Source organism: Peromyscus maniculatus, chromosome 8, assembly GCF_049852395.1.
Source record: "Peromyscus maniculatus bairdii isolate BWxNUB_F1_BW_parent chromosome 8, HU_Pman_BW_mat_3.1, whole genome shotgun sequence".
Classification (NCBI taxonomy): domain Eukaryota; kingdom Metazoa; phylum Chordata; class Mammalia; order Rodentia; family Cricetidae; genus Peromyscus; species Peromyscus maniculatus.
This window is the reverse complement of record NC_134859.1, coordinates 73,623,908-73,644,832: the sequence shown is the minus strand read 5'-3', so window position 1 is coordinate 73,644,832 and position 20,925 is coordinate 73,623,908. Positions and strand designations below refer to the sequence as shown.

Below are 20,925 nucleotides of genomic sequence, written 5' to 3'. Positions count from 1 at the left end.
GAACAGAAAGAAGAGATGGAGGGGCGGCTAGGGGCGGTGTCAGCCTCAGGGTGCCTGGGGTCAAGGTCCCAAAGGAACGCGCATATGCGCATATTTTTCCTTTCTTGGTTTCTTCGTGGGGTGGTGTAGCTCTTAGCCTCACTTTGATTCTAGAAGGCAGGGAGAGTTATTTAGAGGTTATTTGTGGCCCACTGGAATCTAGCAGGTAGTTGTGGGATTAGGGCAGGTGTATGTCTCACAGGACTGTGTGGAATGCATCAGAGCCTGTTAGTAAGTGTGTAACTGCTCTGAGTCAGTACCAGACCAGTTGATCTGTAACTGGCTTCTTTTCAGTAGGTTGGGGCGACCTTCCCCCCCACTAAACCTTATCATGGAGTCAATACACCATTGTCTAGCATGGCAGCATGCCAGTGGTTGGCCTAGGCAGGTGACCATTAGAGGGCTTCGCTGAATTAAGCTTCTTCTGAACGGCTGATTTTCCTCGTTCACTTGCCCTGGCTCCTTAACATCATTATTTGGTCATATTAAGTTACTTCCTCCCAAATATCCCCATAAAGAAGCCTGCTTTCAGCTCTACCTTCTGAAGGGCTAATTTCTAAAAGGAAGGTGCCATGGTCCAATTCAGATAATCCATCTGTTTTGGCATTAAGATCACAGTTTTGAAAATGACAGTGCTGATCAAGAAGTGAATTTTTGTCCTCAATTCAAATCTGTTTGGGTTCTCTCTTTTAACAACGAATATGAAGAGTTCGTGCCTTCACACTGCCCCTGGATCCTAGTGGACAGTGTACGTGTCCACATTAAAGTGCACCAGAAATAAAAACCTTTCTGCAGACATGTTTATAAACCATACACAAGACAAGCAAAGGCAATTGCTAATCGTTCCACATGACAGTGGTTTGCCTCTTGGTAAATGTTATTTGTTGATCATTGGTGATTATAGTTTTTCATTTCTATTAAATACACTGGTCCTTGCCCAGTGAGACTGTCCCCGTGGGCTTTTTTTTTGCCTTATGTGGAGACCCATTGGACAAGCACTCATACACTGATCCAGTACGAGGCTGTATGGTTTCCAACACTATATATTTTCGATATTCCTCACATGGGACAGAATTGTACACTAGCTAGCTAAGAGTGATTGGATATACAGAAAAGGAACACTTACGGTCACAAAGTTCAGTTGTTTTTTGTTTTGTTTTGTGTTTGTTTTTTGGAGGGGGGTGGGGAGAGACAAGAATTGTTGAATGGTCCTACAGATTGGAATCCAAACTTATCCCAAATTAAAATAAATTTAATGCAGGTGTGGCACGTGAGTAGCAATTTCTGCAAATAATTGAAACTGTTTCCTTCTCAAATGTGAAGATTTTGGATATATACAAAATTGCTTTACAAGTATTCTTGAAGATGTCTGCCGTTTATTTTTTATAGGGCCATGTTACACTTGAAGCTTATGCTGGGCTGGTAGGATTCCATTCCAGTAGATAGTGATCAGTTGCACAAAAAGCCCCAATCACCTCTTCTAGACAGTGTATCTCCTGACCTCCTCTACTCTCTCTGAGCACATTATTGGAAGGACTATTTCAGTTGTCATCTGAGGTCTTTGATCTCCAAGCCTCTATACCATTGTGCTTAGTAGAAAACAATTTTCTAAAACTGGAAATAAGGAACTAGAGAGTGTAGAGTTAACTTGTGAAACTTAACAGCAAACTCTAAGTTTATTTTAAACTTTTTTGTAAGAATGTTGCAAATAAAAATTGCTGTTTTCATGAATATCTGTCATCAAGGCTTGGAATATCAGTTGCATCACATAAATGTTAATGTTTTATGTTATGAAGGAGTTTTTGTCAGAGTTGCAGATTCTGAAGAAATTCTAGGCTGCAGAACTCAGTAAGTTCGGTGCCAGCCAGCAAAACCCTGTCTCAATAAACAAAACACCACTGCCTGAAATTCTCAATTCTTGGCATATTAAGCATCTTTTCAATTGGCACATTCTGTTGAACACTCTGGTACTTTTAGTTTTCATTTACAAATCTCCCCACCCTGTTCTTCCTTTGATCCATAAATGCAGGCATGCAGTATGTTGCTGAGTTGAATAGTTGATTCCTGCTAAGGTTTTGGTTTTCCTGGGAGGTAATACATGCTTAGGAAGACTAGAAGAGCACCTCACCTGGAGTTACACTTTAGTCTAACAGGGAAAGAGTTTCTAAACTGAAGACAGGGTTTTTTTTGTTTGTTTTTTGTTTTCAGAATTTTTTTAAATGTTAATTTACTCAGCTTTAAGGAGTCAGTTAATTTTACTGAAAATGCTTGTGCTCTGATTGGGGAATACTTGAGGGAATGTAAAACTATAGTTTTCATTTTAATGCAGTGAAATCTGTAGTCTTTAGGAACTTGGTAGTTTGCTGTTGGAGCAAATCTTTCTGATCATAACTGGGATGTGTATCTTCAGGGACCCGGTGATGATGAATGAGGTAGAGAATGCAGAGAAGAGCAGATTCCGACTGTCTTCACTCGATCCTTGGTCCTCTCATTAACAATGAAGAAAATGAGACTGAAGTAGTGCTCAGGGACCATAGTCAGAATGGGATCTCCATCTAGGAGTTCTAAAACAGTATTTTGAAGAATGGAATAATTCTTGCCCTCCTTTCTTCTCTTCCTCCCTTCTTCTTTTGAAGCAGGGTCTTACTGTGTAGCCCTGTCTAGTCTGGAACTCACTGTGTAGACCAGGCTGGCCTTGAACTCTGGGAGAACTGCTTGCCTCTGGCTCCAGAGTGCTGGTATTAACCACCACACCTGGCCATAAATCATCTGTTTTTGAGACAGTATCTTGCTAATGTTGCTCAGGATATTTTCAGACTCAAAAATCCTCTTGCTTCTCAGCCTCCTCAGTGCTGGGACTCTAGGCCTGCTACCATGCACTGCAGCCTTTGAGAGATGCCACATGGTCTGAGATGCCTCCATGCTTGAGAGTGAGGACTACTCTCTCGGCAGAAGATGACAACACAATCATCTGTAACTCCAGTTCCAGGGGCTCTTCTGACCTCTGAGGACACCAGGCACAGGTGGTGCACATATGTATATGGAGGCAAAATGCTCATGTGCATAAAATAAATCAGTCTAATTTTTAAAGAGAGAGGAAGAAGCTACATAGACTTCCTACTGCTTTTGTTGGACTTTGTCCTTACCTGTTTAAAGTATGATTAGTGGTGTGATACGGTGAACAAAGGAGGGCTTGGGGGTGGGGGGTGGAACAGATGCTGACGGACAGAAAAATGGGAGCCACTGATTTTGCTAAAAATAGAGGTGGAATTCATGTTTGATTTAATTCATTACACTGGAAATACTATTTATTATGTAATCAGTGTAAGATTTACAATCAAGATATTTTATAATTTTTGAACATTTTGGTTTACTTTAAAATTTTATTCATAATGTCTGGGTGGTGGTGGCACACACCTTTAATCCTCACACTCGGGAAGCAGAGGCAGGTGGATCTCTGTGAGTTCGAGGCCAGCCTGGTCTACAGAGTGAGATCCAGGACAGACACCAAAACTACACAGAGAAACCCTGTCTGAAAAAAAAACAAAAAAAAACAAAAAAAAAAATTTCAAAATGGGCATTTTTGCATCTGGGTCTAGACCTTATCTTCATTGGAAGTACTTGATATGTATTTAGAGATTATATGCTTTATTGTAAGGACACCAGATTTGCACACTAGATTATTTACTTTTTTCTGTTTTGATTTATCTTGGTTTATTTTTATTTTTATTTTTTGAGACTATATAGCCCTAAGTGGCCTAGAACTCATGTAGACCAGGCTGGCCTCAAATTCAAATCCACCTGCCTCTGCTTACCTAGTGCTGGGATTCCAAAGGCGTAGGCCACCATGTCCAGCTGACTTGATTTTCTAATAGTTGACTCAATCATCAACTACTAGTTTGATTTGAACTACTGTAAAATGAGTCACAGTATCCCAAGTTGCAAGAGCTCAGTGTGAGGTGTTGCTTATGGCCATGTATATATGAATGATACAGATTGCATCTTGGATTCTTTTCTTGTTTGTAACCATAGGTGTTGTCTCTCTGTAGATCCTTTATATATCTGAACATTTGATATATAGGATTTAATATAACAATGGTTTTAAAAATTAGTGATCTGAAGTTGTGTCTCCTTCCAAATCTATGATTTTTTTTTTTTTTTGAGGCAGTGTCTCACTGTGTAGATCAGGCTAGCCTGGAAGCTGCTATAGTCCTGCATTCAGAGTGATAGCAGCCTGTGCCCCACCATATTCTACTGTTTTTGTTTTTTTATTCCTTTTTGTTTGTTGGGTTTTTTTTTAGGCTAGGGTGTCTCTTAGCTGTGTAGTCAAGAAGGGTGGTCTCAAGCTCATGGTCCTCCTATTTCTACATTCTTTAAGGTGGTGTTGGTGAAGTGAATATACTCACTGAGGTGGGACTACATTCATAGTTGATAGTCCTTTATATGGAATGAATTCATTTGACATATGTGCCATGCTAACACTACATGAAATCAGCTTATCTTGTAAGCCAGTGGCAATCATAGTTCTAGGTGTCTACCATCAACTCTAGTTAATGTTATTAATTTGTAGGGATGGCCAAAAGCTTGGATAATTGCCCTCAAATTTAAGCTACAAAATCCAAACTCCATTTTTACAGCTACTTAAATACCTGCTATGTACTTACTAAAAACCTGCTAAATGTTTTATGTTCATCCTCCTGGAGAGTTGGGATTACCCTTCCTTTATAGATGGGAAAGCTAAAGTTATAGCAGTAAACTTATCGGACCACATAGTTAGTAATTAGATTTTTAGTATTTATATTTTCAGTTGGCAAGGTGCTTTCTTCAATGAATAGTCTATATAGGTTTTTTTTTTTTTTTTTTTTTTTTTCTGAGACAGTTTTTCTGTGTAGCTTTGGAGCTTGTCCTGGAACTCTGTAGACTAGGCTGGCCTCGAACTCACAGAGATCCACCTGCCTGTGTCTTGAGTGCTGAGATTAAAGGCATGCACCACCACCACCCAACTAGTCTATATAGTTTGAACTGCAAACTATATCACAATTAGGTTAGTGGGATGGCTTAACTGGTAAAGGCACTTTGTTTCGTAAGCCTAGCCACCTGAGTTCAATCACTTGACTTCACAAACTAACTCTACATCTCACTGAATGCACAAAGTTGTCCTTTGACCTCTGTATACATACCATGGCATGCATGGGCATGCACACACATTATAATAAAATTAAAAAAAAGTCACTATTGCTTGTTCTGTACTGAGGTGTTCTTTAGTTCATACATTTAGTAGTGTTTCTTTTCATGCATTTAAGTGTTTTGTCTGTGTAGGTGTATGTACCACATGTGTGCAGTGCCCACAGAGGCCAGAAGAGGGTGTTGGATCTCCTGGATCTAGAGTATACACAATTGGAAGTCATCCTTTGGATGCTGGGAATTGAACCCAGGTCATCTAGAAGAGTAGATAGTGTTTGTTCTTAACTACTGAGCCATCTCTCCAGCCTCAGCAGTTTTAGTTTATTTAGGTAGTTTTGTTTTGAAGATAGGGTTTTCCTATGTATGTAGACTAAGTGCCTTGAATTCTTTATCCTCCTGCCTTAGCCTCCCAAGGGCTAGAATTACAGGCATGTGCCACTGTGTCTGGTGGCATAATAGCTTTTATATGAGCAATCATTTTTTTTCTCTTTGTCTTAATTATTTAGATGATACTTTTTTTTTTTTTTTTTTTTTTTTTTTTTTTGTCGGAGCTGAGGACCAAACCTAGGGCCTTGTGCTTACTAGGCAAGCGCTCTACCACTGAGCTAAATCCCCAACCCCTAGATGATACCTTTTAAGGGGATTTTCTCTGAGTTCTCAGATAAAATACCCAAAAAGGATTAGGATTAAGTTAACTTGTGACCAGGATTATCTGTATCTCTCTCATAAAGTAGAAGTTTTGGGACTTTCCTATTGCCTTTTCCTTAATGACAAGAGTGAGTGTGTTCCATTCTGAAGCCACTGTTGTCTGTTTCACTGTATGGTCATGATTTGGGTTTATACTAATGTAAAACTTGAATTGGGAGACATTGTACTTGAGGATCAGGGAGGGAGGGAGGAGTAGAATATGCTTGCTCAGCTTGAGTAGCATGCGGTAGGAAGGAAAGTGGATGCATATCTGTAGGGTTGTGCTTTGGAGGCAGAACTGACAGCTTTATTCTTCCTTTTCAGACTTAATAGGGAAATAGTTTTTGTTTGTTTGTTTGCTTGCTTGCTTTTAAGTTGGGTAAAGTAGGCTTTCTTTTCCAGTTATTTCTGCAAGAATAGGAACCAAACTCATTAAAACCACATTTCATCATACTGTGAAACTTTAAACTGCGGTGTACACTTCTGGAAAATGCTGGTCTGGGTTTTATTTGATTATGTCAGGATTTTAGCTCATCCCAACTTCCTCATTTATTAGTATACTTCTCGGCAACTGAAGTTACACTGTAGTACAGGTTGTGTGTATAGCATAATACTTAGACCTTATTGATCTTCTCAACTGCCTTCGAGAAGTGTCCTTTTATCTACTCAAGGTACACATGTACAGCATGTTGAAGAAGAAAACTACAGTTCTTCTTCTTGGAGTTCTGCCAGATTGTTTTCCATTTTCTATACCTAGACTATTTCTGGAGTAGGGAAGAGAAGAACCCTATGGTGACGCACACCAAAGGGTCTTAGAGATAACAGTGTTTTGATGATCTTTATCTATTGAAATGGGTAATCATAGTAGATGAAAAGTGGGAGTTAACAGTTGCTTTCTTTCATTTATTTATTTCTGACCAGCTGGCTTATCTGAGAATCCACCAAAGACTCATGCTCAACCTGTAGAATTTATAAATGTATAGGCTTAGAACTTTGAATGCACTTTAATTTGAGGATGGTTAATCAGGTGAAAAGAAACCTGTAAGGGGTACATGGTTTATAAAACCTATCTCTTTGCCCACTCTGCAGTGATCTGTATTTGGGAATAGTGAACTGTGGATAAGATGGACTTGTGATTGATTGTTTTGAGGGGTGGTGGAGTAGGGTGGGGTTTGAGACAGGGTTTCTCTGTGTAGCCTTGGTTGTCCTCTAACTCACACAGATCTGCCTGCTTCTGCTTCCTGAGTGTTGGGATTAAAGGTGTGCACCACTACCACCCTTGATTTTTAATCATAAAACATCTTTCAGAAAAGAATTTTTTTTACTAAGAGTCTTACTGAGGTCCTGCCAGTTGGCTCAGCAAGAAAAAGTGCTTGCTGTGGAAATCTGATGACTCGTTAGTCCCTGGAACTCACAGTGGAAGGGGAGAACCAGCTCTGCAGAGTTGTCCTCTGACTTCCGTACAGGTGTCAGGGCACACAGGCACACACACACTCATCTCACACACAGTTGTAGACAGTATTTAGTTTACAGTCAAAGTGTTGCTGAGCCTGACAAGGCAGCAAGAGAAATGTTCCAAGTTGAGACCAGCTTGCCCTGAATATTGAGTACCAAGCCAGCCATGATTATATAGCAAGACCCTGTTTGGAATAACAAAAGTCTTCTTGTTATTAAGCTTCTCACAGTTACTTACTTAAACACTAAAATGTTATTTGACAAAAACTACCATGTGCCTGAAATCACCTGTATTTGTATAAGGCTACTTTATATATCTTACAATTTATTCTTCTTCATGTGGCCTCACAATTGGAACTCTTGGATGTCACAAACTTCTTAACTATTCCCTGATAATTTATATCCTAAGACAAATGGGAAGAAATTTCCTGCTATGCACATGAAATTTGAAGCATGTCTAAAAGTTTCGTGGTTGTGCCTTAATTAAAATTTACAGTATATGAGTGTTTTGCCTGTATGAGTATGTGCACTACATTTGTTCAGTGCCTACACAGGAGATGAAGAGGGTGTTGGATTCCCAGGAACTAGAGTTAAAGATGATTGTGAAACACCATACGAATGCTGGAAGTCAAACCTGGGTCCTCTGGAAGAGTAGCCAGTGCTCTTAACCACTGAGCAATCTCTCCAGTGCTACCATAATGGATTTTTAAAAAGCATTTTGGCATAGAGATGATTTTTCTGGTACTAAAAAAAGGCACTGTTATTAAAAAATGCTTATGAAAATAGTATCTGTTGATTTTTGTTGCTAGTACAGAATACATGAGATCGTTTAATTTATAAAGACCAGATATTTATTTGACTTATGGTTCTGGGAGGTGACAAGTGCAGGATCATTGCTTCGCCTTTGGTGAGGGTCTGGTTACAGCATCTGGGGAAGGCATCACATGGCAAGAGGAGACTAGGTTGGCTTGGATTTGGCTCATGTCGAGCACTGTCAGCTCATCAAATCTTTGTTGCCTTCTGTGTTATTTTTTGTGTAGCTGTGACCAAGATGTCTGTGAACATGACCTGGAGAAGGAAATGGGTTTTGGGGGGTTCAGTCTGTGGTTGTTTGGTTACAGGTACTTGGGCAGAAAATCATGGCAGTGGGTATCTCCTCCTCATGGTTGAGGGGGTTCTTCATGTCGTGACTGCTAGAAGCAGATGGTGCCCCCCTCAAGTCTCCAGAATTCTAACATGAAGCTACCAGGTAGCTGAGGACCAAATAAGCCAACATATGAGCCTGTAGGAGACATTGCATATTCAAACCATAATACCCCCAAAGGCCCCCCCCATTACAACCATATGATTTACATATGGTTTGGGGTTGCCCAAACATGAACTTTGTGGGGGCATACATTCAAAACATAACAAAGAGTTAAAGTTTCTACATTGTGATGTGTAAAGATATTTTTCAAGTTACTACTCTTTAAATTTTTTTAAAATTTTTATAAATGGGGGTGGGTGGGTTGTGGGTACACATGGAGGCCAGAAGAGGCCCTGTAGAGGCACTTGGGAGCCACCCACATAGCTGCTGGGAATTGAACTCCGGTCTCCTGGAGGAGCAAGAAGTGCTCGTCCTCTGCACCATTTCTCCATCACAGGTCTCCTTTTCCTATACATAAAGTCAAATGACTGGATCATAAGTCCACCTAATCTGAGTTTATACTTTCAAAGGGCTAAAAGCTTTTGCAAGTGAATGCGAGTATGTATATATGCTCACTCACTGGCCATAAAACCCAGGGCCTTGCCCCTGCTAAGTATAATCTCTTATTTCTGAGCTAACACCCTGGGCTTTTCAAGCTTTTTTTTTTTTTTTTTTTTTTTTGATAAAATTCACAAAACTTAAATTAACTGTTTTACATGAACATGAATGTGAACAGCATTCTATGCCGTGTTTGTGGCACAATCTTGGAAACCCAGCACTCACCTGTAATCTCAGCTCTGCGGGTGCTGAGGCAGGAGGATTTAAGTGTGAGGTCAGCCAAGACTTTATAGGAAGACTTTATTTCTAAATAAATAAAGCAAATAAAAATTGAATGACTTAATGTTTAAATGTGACATCACTTAGGTGTATATTTTCAACACATTTTTCATTGCCTGAGATGGAAATTCTACCCATTGAACAATCTATCTTCCTCTCATTTCTTCCCATCCCTTGGCAACTGGTAACCTGCTTCTGTCTCTAAGGACTCAATTTTGTGGCTATTTTACATGAGTGGAATCCTACGTTACGTTTTGTCTAGGTTCTGCTGTGTGTATAGGCAGGGCAAGGCAGGACTTGCTCTGTGACCCAGTCTCTACTAACTTAGTCTCTTCCGAGCTTAGCCCCTTGAGTGCTGGGATTCCAGGCATGTACCACCATGCCTAGCCTAGAACAGGCTACATATTTAGGAACTGAAGTGAACAAAATAAATGGAATAAAAGGTATTTTTAGGTTGTGGAAACAAGCTTTGCTTATATGAAGGAAGCAAGATTAGTTTGATAAATTAGAACTTATTCTAAGCATTAAGGATATCCCATCTCTTTGACCACACAAAAACAAGATACCTTTTCTTTTTGAGACAGGGTCCCACTGTCTAACTGGCCTGAAACTTACTGTGTAAACCACTCTGGCCTCAAACTCAAGAGATCCACCTGCCTCTGCCTCCCAAGTGCTAGGAGTAAAGGTGTGTACCACCACACCCAGGATTCTTGATTTTTTTTTTTAACCTGTTTCAGTGACTGTACATTACTAAGATGGCTTTTTTCCCCTTTTTGGAGAACATTATCTACAATTGAATACAAGTTTCTAAAAGCCTAAAAATCTGCTTTTCCCACCTCAATAATTAGATAAAATTACAGTTTAATTAAAGTAAAAGTTTGATACAAAAATTATACTTAAAATACTGGATTGAAAATGGACATGGGGAGGGAGGGCGGGCGGCCGGGCGGTTGGCTGGAGAAATGGCTCAGTGGTTAAAAGCACTGGCTATTCTTCCAGAGGTCTGAGTTCAGTTCCCAGCAACCACATGATGCCTCACAGCTGTCTATAATGGAATCTGATGCCCTTTTCTGTATTGCAGGCATACATGCAAACAGAGTACTTGTACATAAAAATAAGTATTTTAAAACAAAAAAAGAAAACGGACATGGGGACATATGCTTGTAATTCTAGTACTTGGGAGGTTGAGGCAGAAGGGTCTCAAGTTGTAGGCTAGGCTAAACTAAAAATTAAGATCCTTTCTCAAAAAAAGAAAAGGAAAGACAGAAATCAAGTTTCCAAATAATAGGTGCTCAATTGGTGTTAAATGAAACTATTTAGTGATTGCAAGCTAATATTAAGTTGTCTTGATATAGCCAGTAACTCTTCATGTTGAATGCAATTTCATTCATTTATGTGAGCTTCAGATTTGTGTCATTTGTGCCACAAAGAAATATTTCAGTAATTTGTAAATAAAATTATCTGGTTTTGTAAATTCTAGCAACTGGTAAATTGGTCATGCTATAAATTAGTAATCCAAGCAGAAAATGAGTAGTGCAGCATGATATCTAATTTCTTAACAGATCTGATCTATCAGCATATTGTAGAAAATTCAAATGAGTATGTCCAGCAGCGTACTGTTGGGGTTGGACTGAATACAACCTGATGCTCTGGCTAAAAAGTCATGGACTTATGACATAGAAAAATGGTTTTAGCCGGGCAGTGGTGGCGCACCCCTTTAATCTCAGTACTCGGGAGGCAGAGCCAGGCGTATCTCTGAGTTTGAGGCTAGCCTGGTCTATGGAGTGAGTTCCAGGACAGCCAGGGCTACACAGAGAAACCCTGTCTCAAAAAACAAACAAAACAAGCAAACAAAATCCCCAATCAGTAATAGGTTAGGAACCATTCCTTAGGTCTTTAAGAGACTGCAGTACTATCAAGCTAAACTGTCTTCTAGTCCTTGTCTCTGGCTGTGGTTCTTTGCTTGTGTTGCATTCAATTTGTAGTTTTTGCTAAGAGTCAGAATTTTTCCCAAGAAATAGTGGTTCCTTTAAAGACACACCTGGAATAGAAATAAACCTGTATTTTTTTTTTTTTTTTTTTTTTTTTTTTTTTTTTTTTTTTTTTTTTTTGGTTTTCCGAGACAGGGTTTCTCTGTGTAGCTTTGCTCCTTTCCTAGAACTCACTCTGTAGCCCAGGCTGGCCTTGAACTTACAGAGACCCACCAGCCTCTGCCTCCCAAGTGCCGGGACTAAAGGCGTGCACCACCATCGCCCGGCTAAACCTGTATGTTTTAAGTGTGGGATCAGCAAAGGTTAAAAGTGTTTTGTTTGTTGCTTGAAATTTGTGGAGCCAACAAAAACAATGACTGGTATCCTGTTGATGGAATAAACCAAGGAATGCTGCATTCTCAGCATTCTTTATTTCCTGCAGACTACAGCAACTGCAGTTTTTGCCTTCTTTCTAGTTTCCAGGAAGGTCCCAGCGAAGTGACAGCTCAGCATTTTTTCTGTGTTTAGTAGTGGTAGAAGGTAGAGGATGCTTGGTGTTTGCAGAAGAAATTAGGCTAAATGAAATACTTAGACTAGGTAGGAAGTTAGCCAAATATCGAAACCCGTACTTAAGAATATCTGTACTGGGGAAGTATTGGTGGAATAATGACTATAGAATAGCTATAGGTATCTAAAACTTTTGACCTTTTAAATTGGTGCCTCTACTTAGTAAGTCCTTCCATGCTAAAAGAGTTAACAGAAGCGTACACAGAGCATTGAGAACATAGCTTTGTCTGAAATGCAGTAGCTCATGCATACTTGCTGAAGTTGTCACTGTTCAAATGAAATAAGGAAGAAGGATCTGAAAAGTGTGGTGCCAAGCACTAATTGTGAAACATAAGTCTTAAGTAATGCTGTCAGAAACACAAGCTTTCATGTATTTTAGTTTTCAGCTGATGTAGCTGCTAAGGAGCTCTGTTCCAAGTTTACTAGGCATTTAGTGGGACGCATCTTGCTTGGGTGTACTTGTACAGAAGATGGTCTGCTGGATGGATGAAACAGAGCAGACCTACTATTCAATAGGCACAGATACAGTTGCAAGTGATAGCAGAGATTGAGCCCTTATATTAGTGGGGGAATTGTCTTTTACTATTTGACAGTAGTATGGTTTTATTTGGTTGTGTGCTTTCTGCTGGCATTTTGTTTTGCATGTATATATTGTGTATGTTTATGGTTTATGTGGTCCTTTTTTGTTGTTGTTGTTTTGAGACAGAGTTTCTCTGTGTAGTTTTGGTGCCTGTCCTGTATAGACCAGGCTGGCCTCCAACTTATAGAGATCCACCTGGCTCTGCCTCCTGAGTGCTGGGAGTAAAGGTGTGCATCACCACCGCCTGGCGGTTTATGTGGTCCTTTAACAATGTTTTCACCAAACTATGTATTCTGGTGCTGGTTTACTTACACCAAGTTTCCTGCTTCCTTGGCTTATCAAGGTTTTCCTGTTCTGTTTAAGAAAACAAGAACAAAGCAATTGTCCCAGCAAAGTTTACTTAGGAAATGGTAGAATGACATTCAAACCAGTTTCTTTCAGAACAATATGCATCAAACAAGCTATAATTCTAGAGCTTGGTAATGCTGAAGACAGAGCTCCCTAAAATACAAGGTCTGTGTGGTAAGTACAGTTACAGTTATTAGAAAGTGATGAATTAGCAGAACGGTACTCTCAGTTATTCCAAGGTGTTGACAACATCAAAAGATAACTCAGGCCGGGCATGACTTTTAGCATCCATTGATTTTTTTTTTTTTCCTGAAGCAATTAGTGTGATGATTGTCTACTTTTTAAAGAATTTTGTTGTCCTTCCAAATTTTGGAGAGTGGCTTACTGTGTAGAATCCCAGGCTGGATCCAACCTTGAGATTCTCCTTTCTCAGCCTTCCATGCACTGAGATTATAGGCATGTACGACTACACTCTACCCTACACTTCACCACTTAAACATTTGCATTTCTGTATTTATTTGTGTGTATATGTGCATGTGTGACATGACGTGTATATGGAGGTTGAAGGGCAGCTTGTGGGAGTGGCTTCTTTCCTTCTGCCAAGTTGCTCAGAGACTCAAACTCAATAAGTTTGGTGGCAAGTGCCTTTACCTGTTGAGCCATGTGGCCACTCCTTTTTGCCACTTTTTTTTTTCCCCGAGACAGGGTTTCTCTGTGTAGTTTTGGTGCCTGTCCTGGATCTCACTCTGTAGACCAGGCTGGCCTCGAACTCACAGAGATCTTCCTGGCTCTGCCTCCCCAGTGCTGGGATTAAAGGCATGCACCACCAGCAACCCCCAGCCTTTTTTGCTGCTTTTTAGTTAGCTTTCTTCTGTAAGGGATTAAGAAATAGGGGCTGGAAAGATGGCTTAGCAGTTGAGAACATTAGCTACTCTCCCAGAGGACCAACATGACAACTTACAAATGTCAGTACTCCAATTCCAGGGGATCTGACACCCTCATACAGACATAAACGTAGGCAAAACACCAATGCACACAAAATAAAAATAAATAAATCATTTAAAAAGAAAAGAAAAAAAAAGAAATTCAGACATGACAGTCTCCTCCCTTTAATGTGCATGGGTGTTGTGCCTTCACACAGGACTGAGCATTAGTTGTTCCTCTGGTGCCTATTGGAGACCAGGAGAGGATGTTGGATCCCCTGGAACTGGAGTTATGTATGATGTGAACTACCATGTAGGTACTGGGAACTGAACTCAGGTACTCTAGAAGAACAGCCAGTATTCCTAACCACTGAGCCATCTCAGCTTTTCCTCCCTAACAGGTTTTTTTTTTTTTGTTGTTGTTTTTTGCTTTTGTTTTTTTAATGTCAACTTTTATCTTTTCATCTACAATTATCTTGAAGATTTATTTAGGGGTCTCTGTGTAAGAAGGTTCTAGACTAATTTTAGAAAGGCATGTTAAAGATCAGTGATAGAGGGGGTGGAGAGATGATGACTCAGCAGTTAGTTACGAGCACTTGTTCTTCCAGAGGACTTGGGTTCAGTTCCCAGCACACACATGGTAGCTTACAACCATCCATAGCTCCAGTTCCAGGGTAGATCTGATGCCCTTGCCATCTTCTGACTTCCACAGGTACCAGGCATGACATACATGCAAGCAAAACATTCACACACATAACTAAGAAAAAAAAAAAAAGCTCAATGGTAGATTTCTAAAGAAGCTGTTTTATTTGTGGAGGCTTAAGTTGAGTTTTCTAATGTAGCCTGTAATTGTGGGGCATGGGCAGATCAGGAAAACTAGCAACAACTGGTTTTTAGCAGCTAGGCTTTGGACCAGGTGGCTTCAGTCAACTCTTGTCTATCAGCAAGAAAAATGGAGTGGCTACTTACCATTTGCCCTTCTTAGTCTTGAGTGTTTTAGGATGAAAGAAACTTTGAAACTAAGCTCATGTTAGTTTTAGCATTTCACATTAAATCCTCACAACTCAGAGAATAGGAACTGTCATTTCAAATGTTTGAGAAGAAACAGTACACAGATACTAACTTGTCCATGGTTATTTTAGTGGAAAAACTATGGCTATAACCAGACATTTGGGCTCTTTATGAGGATTCTAGCAATTAATTTTAGATGCCACTTGAACTTCATAATCAAATTGTGAAACGTACTGTAATTGTCTACTTGAATGACATTAGCTTTGCCAGCTTCCATTTCCAGCACAGGTATTTGAGATATTTATTAGTTTTGATAGAAGACTTTAGCAGTGCTGTTCTGTATGCTATTGAAAAGTTAAATAGATTGTGTTCTTTGAAATTTAATAAGCAAAATAGCAGAATTACAAGTATAGTTTCCTTCTCAAAAAGAAAAAAAAAAAGACTTGGGAACTCATGCTTGACATCTATCTGCTCTCAGGAAGTAGAAGGTTCAATGTCCCTTACTGTCTATTCAAGGCCAACCTGGAGTATACAATATATTGTAGTACAACTAGGGGTACATAGTAAGATTGTCTTAAAAACGGGGGGTGGGGTGGGGAGGGGAAGAAAATTTCAGGGTCTTGAGGAAGATTCCGAGAGCCTATTAGCTGTTATCAGTGTGGTGAAATGAAATTCACACCCACACCTATGGACAGCTGAACAACGCAGATAGTGAAGTGCAATGAAAGACAGTTGACATGAGCTGGGCCCACAGTCCTCTGTGTTGTAGTTACTGGTAGTGTCTCCTGAGGGCCTGATGGTGCTGGGCATTGTGGTACATGAAGTCCTCACAACTCTGAAAATATTGTTGTTCCAAGTGTTTGAAATGAAGGAACAGTGCACAGATAATAACTTGTGAGTGATTGTTTTAGTGGAAAAACGAGGATTTGGGCTCTTTATGAGGAACCCAGAAAGCAATTAATTTTAGGTGCTGCTTGATAATCTTAAAATTTACTGTAATGTCTCTTGAATTAAGGAAATGTCTGCTATAGAAAATTTGAATTATTATCTTTCTACTACAGAGTCTTAGACTGAAATGCCCCCTCCCCCAATTTGGTCCAAATTGAAGCAAAGAGATGCTTTTTTTTCCTCCTCCAAGACAGGGTTTCTCTGTGTAGCCCTGGCTATCCTGGAATTTGCTCTGTAGATCAGGCTGGCCTCTCAGATCCACCTGCCTTTGCGTCCTCAGTGCTGGGTAAAGGTGTGCACCCCCACCTCTGGCTCATGCATAAAGGGAAGGTTTACATACTGTTTATAACTGGGGAATTCCAGAGTACTCAGGAGTTTTGAGTTGGTTGATAACCAATAAATCTGTTTATGTTTTGTAAGCTAAGTTCAAACTTGGGTCCTAAAGTAATGCCACTTTGCAAACCAAACCTAGCCTGGAAACCAAATTAGGGGTTACAGAAATCATATGTTTCTTGGGAAGAAGTGGTCGATAATTAGTATGTTTTTGTTCATTGTACTATTAATTTTTGTTTGAAAAAAACGAGAATGGAATTGCATTCTTAATTGTATTATGGAAAAAGATCCCTAATTGCTTGAATGAGAGACTGATGGGGTGAGTAGCTTCACAGGACTTTAATGAACCTTTTTTTTTTTTAACCATTTGAATGCTGTATTATATGCATGTGAATCCAAATTCATTTTCTATAGATTCTCAGAACAGGTAAATAAAAGCTCTTTGAAGTTTAAAAAACAAACTTCATAATTGACATTTCTAAGCTTTTCATTTCTGTTGCTGTGATATACCCTGACTGGAAACAGTTTCGGGGAGGAAAGGGCTTATGGGCTTACAATTCCAAGTTACAGTCCATCACTGAGGGGGAACCGAGACAGGAACTTAAATAGCAACTCACATCACAGCCACAGCCACAGCCACAGCCACAGCCACAGCCACAGAGAAAGGACCATGTAGATATTACGTGGTTCTACTCATCTAGCTTCTTTTGTTCTTCAACAATTCAGGGTGCCATGCCTAGGGAATGGTGCCAGCCACAGACAGGGTCAATTAACCGTGCAGATGATCCCTCACAGGCTAACCTGCTCTAGGTAATTCCTCAGAGAGCTTCCCTCTTTTCAGGTAGCTCAAGGTGGTTTCAGGTTGACAACAAAAACTAACGGCAGACAAGCATATCTCAGTGTAGACTGTATTTAGCTTCAGTGGCAGTATTTTGTCAATTAAGACCACTAAAACCTGCTACAATTAGGGTATTGCGGTGCGTCTTCTGAAAATTGATGCAAGTTTGTAGACTTGTGCTGTCTGAATTCATCAGTTTCTCTGCCATAGACCATATATCATCACACCTTTTATAATTGACTTAATATTTTCTGGCTGTTTTGAAAACAAAAACTTCAGCAATATTGCTACATTTTGAAAGATTTTATCTATACAAATGTTATTAAACATAGTTATCTAGTATGGTAATCTTTTATGTGTTGTTATTCTAAGGATACATTACAGTTAATGGTGGCTGACCCTATTCACTACTGTTAAGATATTTTTCTGTTTTGCTTATATTATAGGAAAAATATGAGCAGAATTGGTGTGTAATCTTGGCATTTGCCTCAAGTAATACCAGGAAGGGAAAAGAATTTGCCAACCTTGTTTAAAGAGGTGGAGGCAAGTGCACCTTCCTGCTACCTAGTAGGATCCTGAGGTTTCTATCTTTTGTTAATATCCAGGAAAGACTTTCTCGGAAAGAGGAGCTTCTTGTTTAGTTATACAAATGGCTATAATTTAAGTGTGTTTTTAAACATATTTAAATGTTTTCGTTTCAGTTTAGTCCACCTGCCTCCACACACACAAAGCTCTCTCTCATACTGTCTCTTACACTCCTCTTCCATGCTTGCTCTCTCGTCCTCACTCTTTATCTTTCTGTCTAGGTCTCTTTTTTTTCTTCCTGACATAAGTCTTGTGATATAGCCCAAGTTGCCTTATACTTAATGATCCTTTTGCCTCAGCTTCCTCAGTAAGTAGGATCACCGGTAGAAGCTACCAAACCCAGCCAGCCACTTGGAGTGTTACCCAGTCCTTTCACCATTAGCCTTAAAATAGTGAGTTATGTGCCTCGTTGTTGTTTTATAATGGATTTCCCATTAGCAGTGTTCCTCTTTTCTTATAAAAATGCCCTTACTTGTGCCTGGATACTAGGCTTAACCCCTTATTATCCTAACTGAGCTCTGGATACTCCATGCCAAAGTACCCTCAGGGATGTTATTCTCAAACTGACTACACCCACCCACCTTCCTTCCTTCCTTCCTTCCTTCCTTCCTTCCTTCCTTCCTTCCTTCCTTCCTTCCTTTTTCTTTTCTTTTCTTTTTTCTTTTCTTTTCTTTTCTTTTCTTTTTTTTTCTTTTCTTTTCTTTTCTTTTCTTTTTTTTGAGACAAGGACTTGGATTTCTAAAGGGAATTAACAAGCCTCCAGCTCTTCAGCTTTACTGTTTTTTCTAATAGTGGCTTCTTATACTTGTCTTGGAGTTCCCTTTGAAATTGAAGGATAGGAAAGGAGTCCTGTTCTGAGTACAGTTAGTAATGTCTGACATATATTTTTTTGGATTTTATTGAAACGGGGTTTCTCTATGTAGCCCTGGTTACCCTGGACCTCACTTTGTACACTAGGCTGGCCTTTGAACTCACAGAGACCCACCTGCCTTTGCCTCCTGAATACTGGGATTAAAGGCCTATGCCACCTCCACCTAGCATCATTTTTTTTTTTAATAGGAAAAAGTGTTACGTGTATGGATGTTGGCCTGCATGTATGTCTATACACCATGTGGATTTCTCATACCAACAGAGGCATCGGATCCACTGGAACTGTGGTTGACAGATGGTTGTGAGCTAATGTGGGTTCTGGGAATCAAACCCAGGTCCTTAATGCAGAGCCATCCCTCCAGCGTCTTGTGTGTAGTCCAGGCTGGTCTTAAACTCCTGACAATCCTGCTTATCCTCTGTATGCTGGCATTGCAGGTTATCAGTCACTGTGGCCTGCTACTTACATTTTTTTGTTTTATATAAGTCTGCATTTCTCAGATACTAAAGAAATTAAACAGTGATACCTGAAATTCAGAAGTGCAGTAGGTGAAGACTTGGTTGAGAGAGTCCTACAATTCTCATGGAGTAATTCAGAAGCTAGTGTGCTGTGTTTATAGAGCGATATGAACTCGGAGCCATTGGAACCCTTTCTCCAACTATTGAGAAGGAAACTATCCACGTGACTTTCTCGAGAGCCTAATGGCTCTCTATTCTGTAAAAACAGATATGTAGTCCTTCTCAGGAACTAGGTGGATAACTTGGTCTTAGTTTATCCAAGGAAAAGACTTCCTTTCTGAATCCCAGTTATGGTCCATTTGTACGTTCGGGACAACTTCCATTCATCTTTCTCCAGTTCTGAAGTTAAAAGTAGAAGTGTGCAAGCCTTTAATCCCAGCACTTGGGAGGCAGAGGCAGGTGAATCTCTGATTTCTAGGAGAGCCAGAGCCACACAGAGAAACCCTGTCTCAAAAAAAAAAAAAAAGTAGAAATCAATTCATAGTGTTTTACTATAACCACATTCATTCTAAGTTATCTGCTGTTTTATAGCTTCTGAATTTGCCTGGCATTGGAGCGTATCTTGAGCTCATAAAGCTGGTTAATGTTCTACTTTAATGCCGTGTGTGTATTAATGGTTAGATAGTTGCTTGGCTCTTTGCCCTCTGGTGCTGTGTCTGCATTATAACTATATTTTATAACTGGTTATACCTATAGTATGTGAGGACTTATAGGGAAGTGAAAGGAAAAGAAAGCTCTTCAGCTCATTCTGGACCTTGTTCGGATCCTGGCCTGTTTATTTGTAGCACAGGGGTTTGACAAAAGAATTCCATAAAATACAGCTGACATTGCTCGGCCAGTGCAGTGAAGGGGAACTACATAGCTGGAGGACAAGAGCTTTTTCTCAATTTCCGCCATGAGAATTTACTACCACGGAGGGGAAGGGGGATGGGGAATGCTCTGGCCTGAGCGAGCAGAGCCAACCCTTCAGGCAGTCTCTTTTAGAAGGATTTAATCACCCAGAGACTTAGTGACCTGTTCGAGACCCTTTCTAGCGGTCACAGGTAACTTCTGTACTCACACACTGGTTGCTTTCAGAGAGGACCCTCTGCAGAGCCGCTGTTGACTGGACAAACACTGTAGGATCTGCCGTTCATATGGAGCAAAAAGTCCCTTATTTTTGCCGGGCGGTGGTGGCGCACGCCTTTAATCCCAGCCCTCGGGAGGCAGAGGCAGGCGGATCTCTGTGAGTTCGAGGCCAGCCTGGGCTACCAAGTGAGCTCCAGGAAAGGCGCAAAGCTACGCAGAGAAACCCTGTCTCGAAAAACAAAACAAAACAAAACAAAACAAAAAGTCCCTTATTTTTGTTGTGGGGTTTCAAGACAGTTTCTTTCTGTAGCCCTGGTTGTCCTGAAACTTTCTCTGTAGACCAGGCTAGCCTCAAACTCAGCTCTCCTCTTGCTTTTGCTTGGATTACAGGCATGTGCTACCATGCCCAGCTGTTAAAATTCTTAAGTAGCTCTTTCTACCTATATTGTAAGTTCAGGATTCTTAGGTAAATTTAGCTTGTCGCATAAGCAATTCTTTCTTGCTTCTCTGTATAATCTTTATTCCGTGCTCAGGCTTTCCCTAGGCTATCCTGGCCTTGCTGTGCATTAGCACATGCTTCTGAAGAGAATTCTCTAGACTGGCTCATTGAAGGGACTGCTTATGTGGAGGCATCTGACAGCAGCACCGCTCCTGTGTAGTCTCTTCTGACTCTTTGTACAGCATAGCTTTGTCTGCTTGTGCTAGCCCATGTTTCTTCAGATTGAGAACTCTGACATTTTCAATCTGTCTCCTTTTTAAAATATTATTGTACCTTAAACTACAGATCCCTGAAGCCTAGTGCAGGAGGATAATTAAGTGTGCTAAATTGGGGGGGGGGGGTAAGAGAGGGTAAGTCCAATAGTGCAAAGATTTACAGTTCACCAAGAAACATAATGGTTATCAATCCCTTGAACCATCAACACTAGCACGCAGAAGTTGTTCTTTCCTTTAACTTCATCTCTAACCTCTGTAGTTGTACT

The 20,925-nt window shown here is 40.2% G+C and overlaps 1 protein-coding gene across 2 annotated transcripts in view; it reads left to right on the top strand.

Annotated features, from left to right (window-relative positions):
• The window catches only part of Cltc (clathrin heavy chain), a 64,240-nt gene that overhangs the window by 1,127 nt on the left and 42,188 nt on the right, over positions 1-20,925 (top strand). The window lies entirely within an intron of this gene.